At 40.9% G+C, this 13,331-nt stretch overlaps 1 protein-coding gene across 1 annotated transcript in view; it reads left to right on the forward strand.

Moving 5' to 3' along the window:
* Positions 1-13,331, forward strand: part of EPOP (elongin BC and polycomb repressive complex 2 associated protein) — a 65,206-nt gene that overhangs the window by 8,321 nt on the left and 43,554 nt on the right. The window lies entirely within an intron of this gene.

Below are 13,331 nucleotides of genomic sequence, written 5' to 3' on the forward strand. Positions count from 1 at the left end.
TTCTGAAATGTTGAAATTTGAACCTTGGTTGGAAGTAGGCCTCAAGTGTGGAGTAACTGATGATTTAAAATTAAAAAAAAAAAAAACCACTCACATAAAAAACACAGCAGTACTGAAAGAGTGTAAAAGAGATTGGAGAACAAAATTTGGTGTTGTGTAATTTAAAAAAAAAGATATTTATGGTAGCAATACTTTGGCTTAATATGCACAACATTTTAATATGGGGAGGGCAGAAAAGGTCTGTTAGGGGGGAAAAGACACAAAGGAAGTTTGGGGCATAGCTGACCTCCCCCTTCCTTTTAATCTGGAGTGGTTTGCTCCATGCAGAGAAATTTAAAAGAGTTGTGGGTGTGTTGTGAGGAATGAGAAAGTTTCAAGGCAGCTTCCCCTCCCCCTCCCCAGTGAAAGACCCTTCTCTTCTCCCCCTCCCTCATTTGCCAAGTTAAAAGTATACTCCCCTCCCCTCCCCCACCTTTCTTCCTTAATTTGGAAGAGAAATGGCATGGCCTTTCAACCACCGCACATTAAACTCATCAAAGCATCACTCCTCCCCCCCCCCAGCCTCCATCCGTTTCCTGATTAAAACTAAAGCAAGACAAAAGTGACTGTTTTATCCCCAACAGCAGAATTTTGCAAGGGGATTTTTTTTTTTTAGTAGAATGGAATTTCCCCCCCTTCTTTTTGCCTGAATTTGGGATTGTTTGTGTGTGCGTGTTGAATGGTGCAAAAAGTGATTTTAAGCAAAATTAAGTATATTCTACTGTCTACTGAAAAGGTGCAGAAGTGGGTGACGCAACTTCATTTGGGAAAAAGAAAAAAAAGAAAAATAAATCCCTGATCTTGCTTGAACCAAAAGAAAGAAAGAAAGAAAGAAAGAGAGGGAGAGAAAAGGGTTACTTGAAACAGTTGTGTTTTTTAAAAAGGAGGTTGTTGTTTGTTGCCTAATAGAACCCTGACTTTTAAGTAGCCTTCGGTAACATTCTGTTTATTTAAAAATTTACTGGAAAAAGAAATTGGATCCAGGGGCAAATTTGCAATGAAATGCAGATGGACAATTTGATCTCCAAAGTGGAATGCAGAAAAAAAGAGATTCTCCCCCCCCCCAACCACACTGTCAGAGGAAACTACACCCCCTCTCTCCCTGATACAAACAAATGTTCTTTCCTTTTATTATTCCTCTTGGTCTTCAGAGGTTTCCCTGCCTGCCTGAAATCAAAACCAAACCTCAAGCTATATATTTCCCCCGTTTCAAAATTGGATCTCAGGGCACAAGCCAGAACTGTTACTCTGGAGTTGCTGTACAATCAGTGGAGGTCACAGAACGGTTTTTTAATCAGTGCAAAGAAAGGGTTGTTCTCTATAAGGTGAATATTTCTGGAATTATTGGGAATTAAACCCAAAGGTTGAAACATGTTTATCTGGAAGTAAGCCCCCATTATAGACTTGTTTTTACTGCTCCGGGTAATTGTCATATTTTGGACAGTCTTTGTTCCCACCGTCCTTCTATTAAAACAACATTTTCTCTTCCTCACCTCCCCAAGAATCTTACCTGGGGAAAATAAAACAAAATAAATAATGGATTAAAATTGCAGATTTCAACTTAGGGGAAATTCTGGCTTCTTGAGTTTCACGGATTTTTGGAAGTGGCAGTGAATCAAAGTGAACTTGGAACGGAGAAAATAAGATGCTTTTAAAAGGTTGCAATCCTGGACACAGTTGCAAGGGAATAACCCCATGTTGCAATTTCTGGTACTCACTTCTGATTAAACATGTTTAAAATAGCGAAACCATTTTTCCCCCCCTTCCCCTGGCCAAAATATTCTGCCTTCTGCAGGCAGCAATCTTGACACTCTTTTTGAGAGGAATAAGGGTGGAATTCCAGTGGAACTCAGTAAATATGCTTAGTGTAGTTCTGTTGGTTTATTTTTTCCCAACCTGCATTTTTGTTGGAGAGAAAAGGGAATTTGTATTGTTCGAATCAATTTTGAAAGGAAATGAGGAGTAGCTTTCCCATGCCCCTAAAGGGGGGAAAATGGGTTTAAATTAGTTTGTATGAATTATCTTGGGTAGAATACATTCATTTGGGCTACCTTGATGAAGGAGGATTTCCACCTTAATTGCCCCCAGATTTTTTCCCCCCAACAACAAAAAGAATGAAACCAGATTATTCCTGGGAACACAACATAACTTGGGTGCTTTGTATGTGGAGGACTAAATTAACATTGTTGTGACTGAAAACTCCCCCTTTTCAGTAACCAGCTTTGAATATTTGTTGCCTAGATCGTAAGTTGTTTTTGCTGATATCAGAAGGAAAAAAAGAGGGTTGTGGGCTTTTTATTTTTATTTTATTTTCCTGTCAACTTGTATAGCCTGGTCTTTTTGGCTGTTCTGGTGATTTGGGAAAACTGGAGGAATATGACGGGGGTGGGGTGGGGAGATTTTTCTTCTTGCTGCTGTCTTAATTTTCTTCAAAAACTGCCTCACAACCCTTCTCAGCCCTGTCTTATTGTGTTCAAAATTTGAGCCCAACTTTGCATAAAAGAAGGGAGGGGTCCTGGTGTTTGCCAGGCAGACAGCCCTGTTCATTTAACTGCACACCTTATTTTTGGAGGAATGTGGAATTCAGTGGAGGCCAAATATTGACATGTCTTCTCCCTGCTCCTCCCCCCCTTTCAATTTCTACCTTTAACTTCATTGGGAGTTTTGTAATAGTGAGCCGGACAAGAGAGAAACAGAAAGAAAGAGTGATAGGGAGGAAGGAAGGAAGAAAGGAAAGAAAGAAATTCAGTATGAAACATGCCATAGAAGGGATTTGTTAAAATGGGGGTGGGGGGAGCAGCTTCAAAAGACACGACAATCAGTGAAAGCAGTTTGTGGAATGAGGTTTCCAGAGCATATTGACCAGTATGCAGAAGGCTGTGGAATTTGGGGGTGTTACATTCAGAGAGGGAAAATGCATGTCTTACACCACAGGAGATCCCTATGCACACACACATAAATTGTGTAATTTATCTGCAGGCACTACAGTGTGCATGCATACACAGCCTTCTCCTCAGGATCAGGGCTTAAACACAATGCTCCCCTCTCCCTTTCCTTTATATAAATATAAGAAATACTCTTAACTGTTAACAAGCACGAGAAAGCAGCAAATAGAAAATTTGCTCTCTTTTTTTGGTCTGGCACAAACAGGAGATTGCAGTTAGCAGGTACATTCTACGTATCTCATTATATAAGGAAAGAATAAGCTCTTCTCTGGTTCATCTGCCCCACTTGCTACACAGGAATCACAGGCACCATCCACTAGGAGTTCCTCTTTCACAAACCCCTTTGAATGGGAGGTGCATGAGAGCCCATCTTGTGCATCACCCGATCATCTCTAGAGGGATCACGCAGGAGAACTTCCAGGCGGATTGTGCCCCATCTCATTTGTGTGTTTGTGTGTGTGTATAATTTGCATATAATTTCAGTTTCATTGTTCTTTAAAATGTACATGCAGCTATGCATAGATATGTGTTCATTTTTCAAGGCTTGGTGTGGTGGTATTCAACTCGCCAGCCCCACCTTTTTTTTACACGTTGGAAAGAGCACGTACTTATCACATGAATGCCTATGTTGTCAGCTTGTGCGTACAAAACACATGTGGTTTATGTATGTGTATGCTAACGTGCAGGAAGAAATTACGAGTACACAATGTGTGCATATACCTATCCTGATTTGTATTATTCAGGAAAGTATTAGCAGCTGCCAGGTTTGGAAGCACCTCATAGACTAGGGCTGCAGTGCTAAGCATCTTTGCTTGTGAAACAAGTCCCACTGAATTTACTTCTCTGGAAGCACGTTACAGGGGTGCAGTCCTGCTTCTTTAGTGGCAAAAATCCCATGGATTATAGGATGATGGTGATAAATTATATATTAACTTCATTATCCCACCGTTCCTCCTTAGGGTAGCAAACCACATCCTTTTCCCCACCCCGAAATAAGGTTCTGTAAAAAAACCAGTTTAAAACATCTAAAAACAGTTGCCATTAATTATTATTAATTTTTTTTAAACAGCTTCAGCTGAAAAGGTTATTTCATCCAGTGATCTGAGGGTTACCAGGAGTAGTATTCTGTAGAGCAGGGTTGCAATCTCCTTTCTCTAAATACAGAACCTCACATTTCCTCTGATGATCAGATGGAACATGTGTATACATGTATATAGACCCATTCATTTATGTGGAGGAAGCATTCGTCCAAAGTAAATTGTGCCCTGGTCTGCTTCCTCCATTGAAATTGATGAGAACACACCTCACAAGGTTTTGTCTCTTTGTGTGTGTTTCACAGATGGGAAGTTGCTGGATTTTTGTAAGCTGCAATGTACCAGTTTCAGGTGCATTCACAGACAATTTTTTTCATACATGACACTAAATGTGCATGTCATTCCTGCAGCTGTGATGCAAATATACATTCCATATTTGCTAGCCTGTACGTAAATTTAAAAAGTGACTTTTTAAAAAAATGCAGCATGGAGAACATTCACACATATGTCCAAAGAGTGTAAGAAAGATCCAAGTGTGCTTTTAAAGTTGTATGTATTGCTCTCTTATTTTCTTTGTTATTATTATTTCAAAGTTATCTTCTGCTAAGCAACAGCCCTGGCTATTTTGAGTGCATGTAAACATGGGAACTTCTTAGTTTTCACCTGAGGGATGGCCCTTTCAAAGGTGGCCATTACAGTCAGATTATTTGGCAAATGTGTATTGTCCGATCCCTGTGAAAATATGAGGTTTTTAAAGATGTAGCCTAATTGATCTGCCAATTGACACCTTTGCCAGGGAGACACATGTGTTCCCAAATGTTTGGCATGGTTTTGAGGTGTCGGAAGTTATGAAATCCAGACAGTAGCGGCACCCACTCCAGTAGTAGTAGTAATAACCACCATAATAAGAGCTTAAATAACTTGGCAATTTGCTCACCTTTGCTAGCAGTGCCATCTTTCACCAGAACCAGCCAGCTCAGTCTGCCTACTACTGGCAGGGATGACCTCTGAGCCTTTTCCTAGAAATGCAAGAATATTTACAGTTTGTGTAGTGGTAGCTGATGACATTTTGGACAGTCAACACTGTCCACAATAGTCCTTGGAGCCTCTCTTTCTTCCCCCTGCCACTGTTGGCATATGTCAATGTTATCAGTGCAAGATAGGATGTGAAAGTGGGGCATTTTCAAATCAGTTGCACATTCTAGCCCAGGAGTTCCCAGACTTTGGTCCACAAGCTCCATTCAGTTGGCCTGATATTTAAAATTGTATTTGTCTTTCTTTTGTTTCTTCTATTGCATTTTATTGCATTACAGTTTTAATCGTACGGAATAAAAGAAGCAATAGAAATACAATTAAAAACCATACAGCATCTGGCACAGTGAATTCCCAATTGCTACAACAGGCAGAAAAACCACTAAGTGGTCTGCCAAGAGCCTCAGCAATTTTCAAGTGGCCCATGGAGGCGAAAAGGTTTGGGATCCACTGTTCTAACCAATGATAGGTTTCACAATTGCATTGCAGAACTAAAAATGCATGAAATGCTTCATGCCGTGTACAAACACTTTATTCTTGTGCAAGAAATTTAAAACAAAAAACGATTTAAGCCTTACTTGTAGAAGCCAATATCATCTCTGCAGCACTGTTGCACTTTCATCACAGGGTTCTATTTATGCCTTATGTGTGTGTGTTTTTGCTAAGACAGATACTTGTAGAAAACAACAGTAGTTGGAAGAAGTTCCGCCTGCTTATTTTGCTTAAACTGAGTCTAGATTAAAGTTAGCCAATTGAGGCTGCAGTCCTGAAGCTGTTGTCCACAGCGCATTTACATAACTGGGAGTAAATCCTACTGAGATTTACTTCTGACTTTGACTTTAAATCACGCCCTTGTAAGTTGGTTCCACTGAAATGGATGAGATCACACAGTGCAATCCTGTGCATGTCTCTGCTCAGACGGAAGCCCCATTGAGTGCAGCTGGGCTTACTTCCAAGAAAGTGGTGTCTGCAGCCTATTAACAGATGGGAAGAAAGCATATGGATGAGTGTGTAAAATAGATATACATTCTGGAATTGCATTCCATGAAATGCCTAAATATTCTCTCTCGTATCCCTTAAGCAAGTTCTCAACAACATGGAATTATTCTGTGTGCAGAATATAACAATCCCTCTTCTCCCCATCTGTAAATGCCCTTTTCACATCCTTCTAAAATTCCTTGGCAACTTGCTATATGTTTCTGAAAGATTTTTGGTAGTGTTTTGCAATGCTATAAATAGACACAAATAACTTAAGATCTTAAAATATTTGATAGAAGCTGAAGATGAGCAAATTGAACACATCAAAAATTTCCAGTGGGGGAATAGAGAAGCAGTCATTGGTATTATTTTTTTTCTGGGGCTTTAAAGCTAATATCCTCCTGTGTGAGTTCCATAAGCCTTTCCCCCCTAGATTGTGTCCTTAAAGCACCATGAACATATAGGAAGAAAAGCAAACAATGGGTGTATGTTTACCTACTAGCAAATTCCAATGTACCGTATTCAATGGTGCTTAGTCCAGGTTACTGTAGCATTGCAATATTGCATCCAGTGGTATTCATAGTCAAGAGTAGATCCACTGAAATGAATAACTTTGCTCTTTTAATTATAGTGTTGCAATACTGTATCCAATGTTAGTCATAGAGGAGACCCGTTGAAATGAATGGATATGACTAACTTGGATCCTTGAATGGATCTAGCCTGAGTAAAATTTTAGTTGGATGCAACACTTTGGCTATGGGTGGGGGTTTTCCCCCCCCCATGCACAGGGGAGTAAACCCACTTGAACTCAGAAAGAAATTGAGTAAACATGCCTGAGAATTGTGTTAGTTCTTTCTACAGCTCCCAAAGGAAACTCATATTTTAGCAACATAATACAATAATTGGTCACAACAGAGTGGTGGCAGCTTTCAAATTAGTTCAAAAAGGGTGATTGGAAGACCCACTTTTTACAAGGGAGAGAGTGAGCAGGCCTCCTTAGATTATTTGGGGGAAGAAATGGACAAAAATAAGTAAAATACTTCCCAAAAAAAATCAGCAACAACCTTTTGTAGAGTGCAACTGCTTTTTGAAAAGGTAGGAAAAAAATTAAAAACCTCACACAAACAGAACAATCTCTAGTGTGTTCCCCTACCTGCCAGACTCAGGTGCTCTCAGTTCAGAGATATATATAGACTGTGTTATGTTATTACTATTTTTAGTGGAGTTGTATGGAGGGGGGAATACAAAAGTAGAGGTGAGTTTCTCAGGTTCCCTTCCCAGTTTTATCCCCCCCTTTTTTTCCTTGCCTTGCATAATTAGCTTTGAAATGTAAAGCAGAATGAGCCTTCAGGTAAATCAGTTGAACTGTGCAAGAGAGAAACATATATTTGGGCAGACTTGAGGGAAGGCTGAAGGGGGCGGGGAGAGGGAGAGAGAGATGGTTGGAAGAAAGGGAAGGGGAAATATGCAGTCACCACATTGACCATCACTTTCAGGTTTTAAAGAAGTGCTTCTCTATTTTTCAAGAAGGAAAAATAAGGAAAAACACACAAGTAAGGTGCTAGTAATCTGGGAATGTCTTTATTAATTAAAGTTTCTTAGTGCTGAACCAGAGAAGAGGAATTTCCTTAGGAAAAGACCCCAAACATATTTATTACTTTTTCCCTCCAAAGGAATTGGAAATGGGAGATGGAGAGAGAGTGAAAAATCAGCTTTTCCCAGTGAATAATGTCTATGATTTGCAGTGCAATGCAAAGTGGAAGTCAGGTAAACATGTACAGTATAGGATTGTAGCCTTGGTTACATGTAGCTACAATTACCTGTACATCCTCTCTCCTCAGATGAATTTCCTTAAAATTCTGCATTTCCTATCACCATTTTTATTCTTTTTTTAAAGCATCCTTTCCATTTTTGGAACACACCTTGGAAAATGAAAGACACGGAGGGAAGGGGAGAGAGAGTTCAGTTTTCCATCTCCTCCCAACAGCCTTCCCAAAATATACTTGACTTGAGAAGAGGGCAGGAGAGAAAGGGGGAGGCAGCGATATGTACCTTTATTTATTTTAAGTTGTTGTATGTACTGTATATAAGGGAAAAAACTGTAATCCCCAGTGTGCAATATGGATCCTTGACTGAGGAATAAAAAGACATTTTAAATAAAACAAGCGTGTGTGTATGTTACTGTTGTTTTTAACAGAATATTTCCCCCTTCACAAATTACGTAGCTTGAGGAGTCATCATGTTTATGGCTGTTTGGCTGTCTTGTTCTGCTTTCTGCAGAAGATAATGAAGTAGCAAAAGCTATATATGTTTTATTGGCTGGGAATAGTTTGATGGGTTTAAGCTAATGCAAGCTTTCCAATTTTGTGTGTATTCCACCACCACAGGCTTCTAGCTCTTCAGTAGGCAGGCGAAAAATTAATTCTTTGAAAGCTTGCACACTCCTTCCCAAAATATATCATTCATCCTCCATTCTAGCTCCTCTTCTTCACAATCTTAGTAGTAGCTGAATAGTTCCAATGCTACAAAGACTCATGTTTTTAGACCAACTTTGACGCCCGTTTCCTTCTGTGCAGACCTCAAGAGCTGTGAGTAGCAAAATTCCACAAAGTAAAATGTGCATATCTTACTTTCCTGCAATGAAGTAACCCAAATTCTGAGCCAAAGAAAGCTGAATTCTTCCAACCTGTGACAACTAAGAGGGCTCAGGGATATTCCTGCAAGGAAATATAACAGCAGCAATCAAAGCCAATGGCTACCTGAGGTTGGTACAGGTGGCAAAAGGACTCCGCTTTAACACCATGTCATTGTGAAGAACCAAACATTGTCTCTTTCACCAACACTACAGCTCTGCCATTGGAGTCTTGTCACAAGTGAGGTAAAACTGCAGTCTTACACCAAGCCCCACTGGAATTTACCTCTGAGGGAATCTGGCCACTTATTTATTAAATTCCCCTACCACCCATTCAACAAAACCGCTGGGTAGGTTCACTAAACAATGTAAAAGGGCACCCAGACACATAACATAGTAATGTAGCCAAGATGGCAAAACATTGGCTAAGACCACATTAAAAACCAGCATAAAACAGTGTAGAATCAAAATAATACAGCCAAAAAACTAGCATGGGGGAATGCTATTGGTGCCAATAGCTAAATGTGGCGCTAACAACTAAAGCTGTGTACTTTACATCTTTCAAAGAATTCTGGGCACTGTCTGTTAAGGGTTGTTGAGAATTATATCCCTGTGAGGAGAAAACTAGAGTTCCCAGAATTCTTTGCATCAAAGTGTGTTCTTTGCATGTGTGTATTGTGCACACACAGCCAAAAACCATGTTAAGTGGCCAATCACTCTCTCTGGTCATTCTAATCCACCTACCAGGATGGGTTGTTAGGGTAAAATATGCACCCTCCCCACCCCACCGAGCTCCTTGGAGAAAGGATGGGACAAAACAAATTATAAACTGCATATTTACTCAGAAGTTAATCACACTAAGTTCAGTTCTATTTACTCCCAGGCAAGTGTGCTCAGGATTGGAAACTTAATATGGTAAGTAAATAAAAAAAGGAGAACCACTTTTGAATCAAATGTGCATTCTAACAAATGTAGGTTTTTGATTCGCTTTGAAGAGCTGGAGAATGCCGTGAAAAGTACCGATTTAAGCATCTTTGGTGGAGATTGATGTTGGATTCCTTCAATTCATGGTCCTTTGACCCTGACTGTCAAAACGATGGGGCAGTTTTTACCCAAGGGTTGAGAGCTACAGATGGAGAGCATACAGCTATAGGTGGGTGTGAGGGACTTAGGCTAAGTCAATTATTGGGGGAGTGATCTAGCCGCGCATTCCCTGATTGATTGTGCCTGCCCTTTTTATGACACAGAGTTGCAGTGGACAAATGAAACATTTAAACGGAAATCAATAGACATTTCCGCCTAATTTTCAGCCCAAGTCTCAAGGAGATCTTTTACACTGTACCCAAGTTTTTCCCGCCAAAACCTCATACGACCACCTTCCAGACATGTTTCACATTCAGATCCACTGGAGGAAGAGGAAGAGGATCAAAGACAGGCGAGATCTGGCATTATCATGATCCAGTGTGGGCAAATATCAAACCCAAATCTTAGATCTGAAGAAAATTAAAGTGTTGTGTTGGTGGTTGTCTTGGGTTGTTTTGGTTTTGGTTTTTTTGCTATATATAATCTTTTTAAATTTTATTTTAAACAGCATATATTTCATGTGTCTGCTAATGTGGGGACAGAAATTGGGGTCTTCATCATTATCGCTAGGGAAAGGGAACTAAAGTTCTGTGTCAACTCTGAGTCAAGAGTAGGATCTTTTGAGATTAATGCTGCCTCTGCCCCCAAAAGCGTGTTTAGTAACACAACGAACATCAGGAAGAAACATTTGAAACTGCTGGAGTAGGAAAGGGTTTCGTGGGCAATGCTGGAATCAGTGGACAAGCAGGATCTAGAAAACATTGGCTTCTCCTACAAAGCAAGGGGTGAGATGACCGCCTTTAGCTGGCAGGTAAGTTCTCCTGCACAAGTCCCAAGGGCACAATGGCACGTTGTACTTCTGGGAGGCTACTTATCATTGCTGGCTTCATAAGAAAAGCCCTGCTGGATGATGCCAAAGGCCCTTTTAGTCCAGGTTCCTGTTCTCACAGCAGCCAACTAGGTATCATACATAAAGAGTTGGAAGGGACCCTGGGGATCATCTAGTCCAGGCTTCTTCAAACTTGGCCCTCCAGATGTTTTTGGCCTACAGCTCCCATGATCCCTAGCTAGCAGGACCAGTGGTCAGGGATGATGGGAATTGCAGTCTCAAAACCTCTAGAGGGCTGAGATTGAGGAAGCCTGATCTAGTCCAACCCCCTGCAATGCAGGAATATGCAGCTGTCCCATTCGGGGATCGAACCTGCAAACTATGGGAAGCCCAATGGCAGGAGCTGAGCACCACAGCACTCTCCTCACTTGTGATTCCTAGCAGCTGGGATTCAGAGACATACTCCCTCCAACGATGACAGAGGTTTGATCACAGTCACTTTGGCTAGTCATAATAAATCAACATGTATCCTGCAATATATTGTGTTGTTAAAGGCTGGTGCAGTATAAAATAAGGATTAATAGGCTGCCAGTTGCAAAGTCTACGGATTGGGTCATAAGCTCCCTAGTCAGCCTTAGGGGCAGCTACAAGTTCTGCAGCATCATGCACTGAAGTCTGGCCAAAGCTGGTGCTTGATATTCACAATAGCAAGCACAGGAAGACAGAATTTGGGGAGGGGGCAGAGAAGCATGAAGAGAGGAGGGCCTGAGGATCCTTCCCCCCCACACTCCTCCTTTCCAAATGGCTCTCAAAGGTGGGAAAATGGATTAAAAGCTCCTGTTCCTTTCATTTACAAATCTCCTCCCTCGAAGCATCTTGCAGCAATTTCACAATGAAACAAAAACAGCTAAAAGTAGGGGCGTTTCTACAATTTCCAAATCCAATTTTTAAAATCCCCGCTCTGAAGGGATGTTGAAAGCTGCATAGGAAATTCAAGAGGTGCATCTGCCATCACCCTCCTTAGGAAATTCCCCCTTCTGTGTAGCTACCAAAGATATAGAAGCCTTGTCCTCACTTTTCCTTCTGTGGGGAACCCTTGGCCCTCCCGAGGTTGCTGAACTACAACTCCCAACAAGCATGTCTGTTGGCCATGCTTGCTAGGGGTGGTGGGAGTTGTAGTTCAGCAACATCGGGAGGGCCAAGGGTTCCCCACAGTTGCTTTAAGTCTTACAAGGTTTGGGCTGTGGGCATAGCCAGGGGGTGGAGGGGCAGCTGCCCCCCCAATCAAATAAATAAAAATACTTAACTAAAAATAGAAAAAATCAGACTATTTGAAATGGTTTGACAGATTTTTCTGAGCCCTTGGGGTCAAAAGAAAGTAATCTAAAACAGCAATTTAAAATAGTTGTTGAGACTTTTCATTCCGAATCTGTTAGACAGAGCCAGACAAAGCAGGATGACAGGTGGGTGTCCTTCCCCCCAACATAAATCCTGGCTACGCCCATTATTTGGGCCCCCAGTTATTTGAAAGACCACCTCCATCCAATATCAGTCTGCATATAACTGCATATTGGCAGGAGGAGCCTTACTTACCTGCTTGCCTCAGAGAATAATTTGGTTGGCCAGCATGAGGGGAAAGGGCCTTGTTTGCAGTTGCCCCGCATCTCTGGGACAATTTATCAGCTTCACTCCAATGGGACAAGTAGCTCAGTGGTAGAGCATCTGCAAAAGGTCCAGGGTCCAATTTCCTGACAACTCCAGGTAGGGCTGGGCATGTCCTTTGTCAGAAGTGCTGGAGAGCTGCTGCCAGTCTGTGTAGACAGTACTGAGCTAGATGGGCCAATGCTCTGACTCAGCATAAGGCAGCTTCCTAAGAGGCTTCATCATTCCAGGTGTTAGGAAAGCCCTGAAGACCGCCCTCCCCTTTTGTCTAATTTTTAAAAAGTTGTGTTCTATTTTATTTTATTTTATTGGCAGGGGGGTGGTAGCAATAAACTATACTCTGGTATTTGTGAGGCTGAATATTTATGGTTTATACATGTAGTGTGGTATATTTTAATCATATGTTGCCTCAGGACGGTTTTTCCTCTTAATAGTGACATTAAAACTGATCTGCTTTACAGGGCTGTTGTAAGGGCAACTGAGATACTTAAAGGAAACACTTTGAATGCTTGAACTATACTATAGAAGTATTAAGTTTAATTTAACTTTAAAGAGAAATCTGTTCTTTTCAAAGAAGCAACACTATTTATCCTAATAGTCCAAGCATGCAAATATTAAACCATCCTTTGCAAGAAACCACACACAGTTCAATGAAAAAATATACACTGGAGTATTTTGCTCGGTTTTGAAACTTTCCTTTGCAACCAAGCCTTCGAAGGGAATTTGTATTGTTCAAATCAAACCAACTGAATTTGAGCTTTAAAAAAAAAAAAAGCACTCCATATCGGAGTCTCTTATGCCCTCAATTACGTTCTGCTTTGAAACATATTGAAAAATAAGAACAGAAGAGTGAGATAGGATCAGATGTTAACCCCGTCTGCACCGAACATTCGAACCTAACCATAAACTATGTTAAATATTATACAAAAGAGATGTTTCCAATTTCATACACCCCGCCCCCCCCCCCGGAAAAAACAACAACTGACGAGAGAGGATTCTTTCTTGAAATGCAAGTTTTCCTCTCCTCTTCAATCAAACCCGAATAAAAACTTGGAGTAGTGGTATTTAAATAAGTATACACTATATATCTAAAGCAC

This window comes from Podarcis erhardii (assembly GCF_964252035.2).
Source record: "Podarcis erhardii genome assembly, chromosome: 13".
NCBI lineage: Eukaryota > Metazoa > Chordata > Lepidosauria > Squamata > Lacertidae > Podarcis > Podarcis erhardii.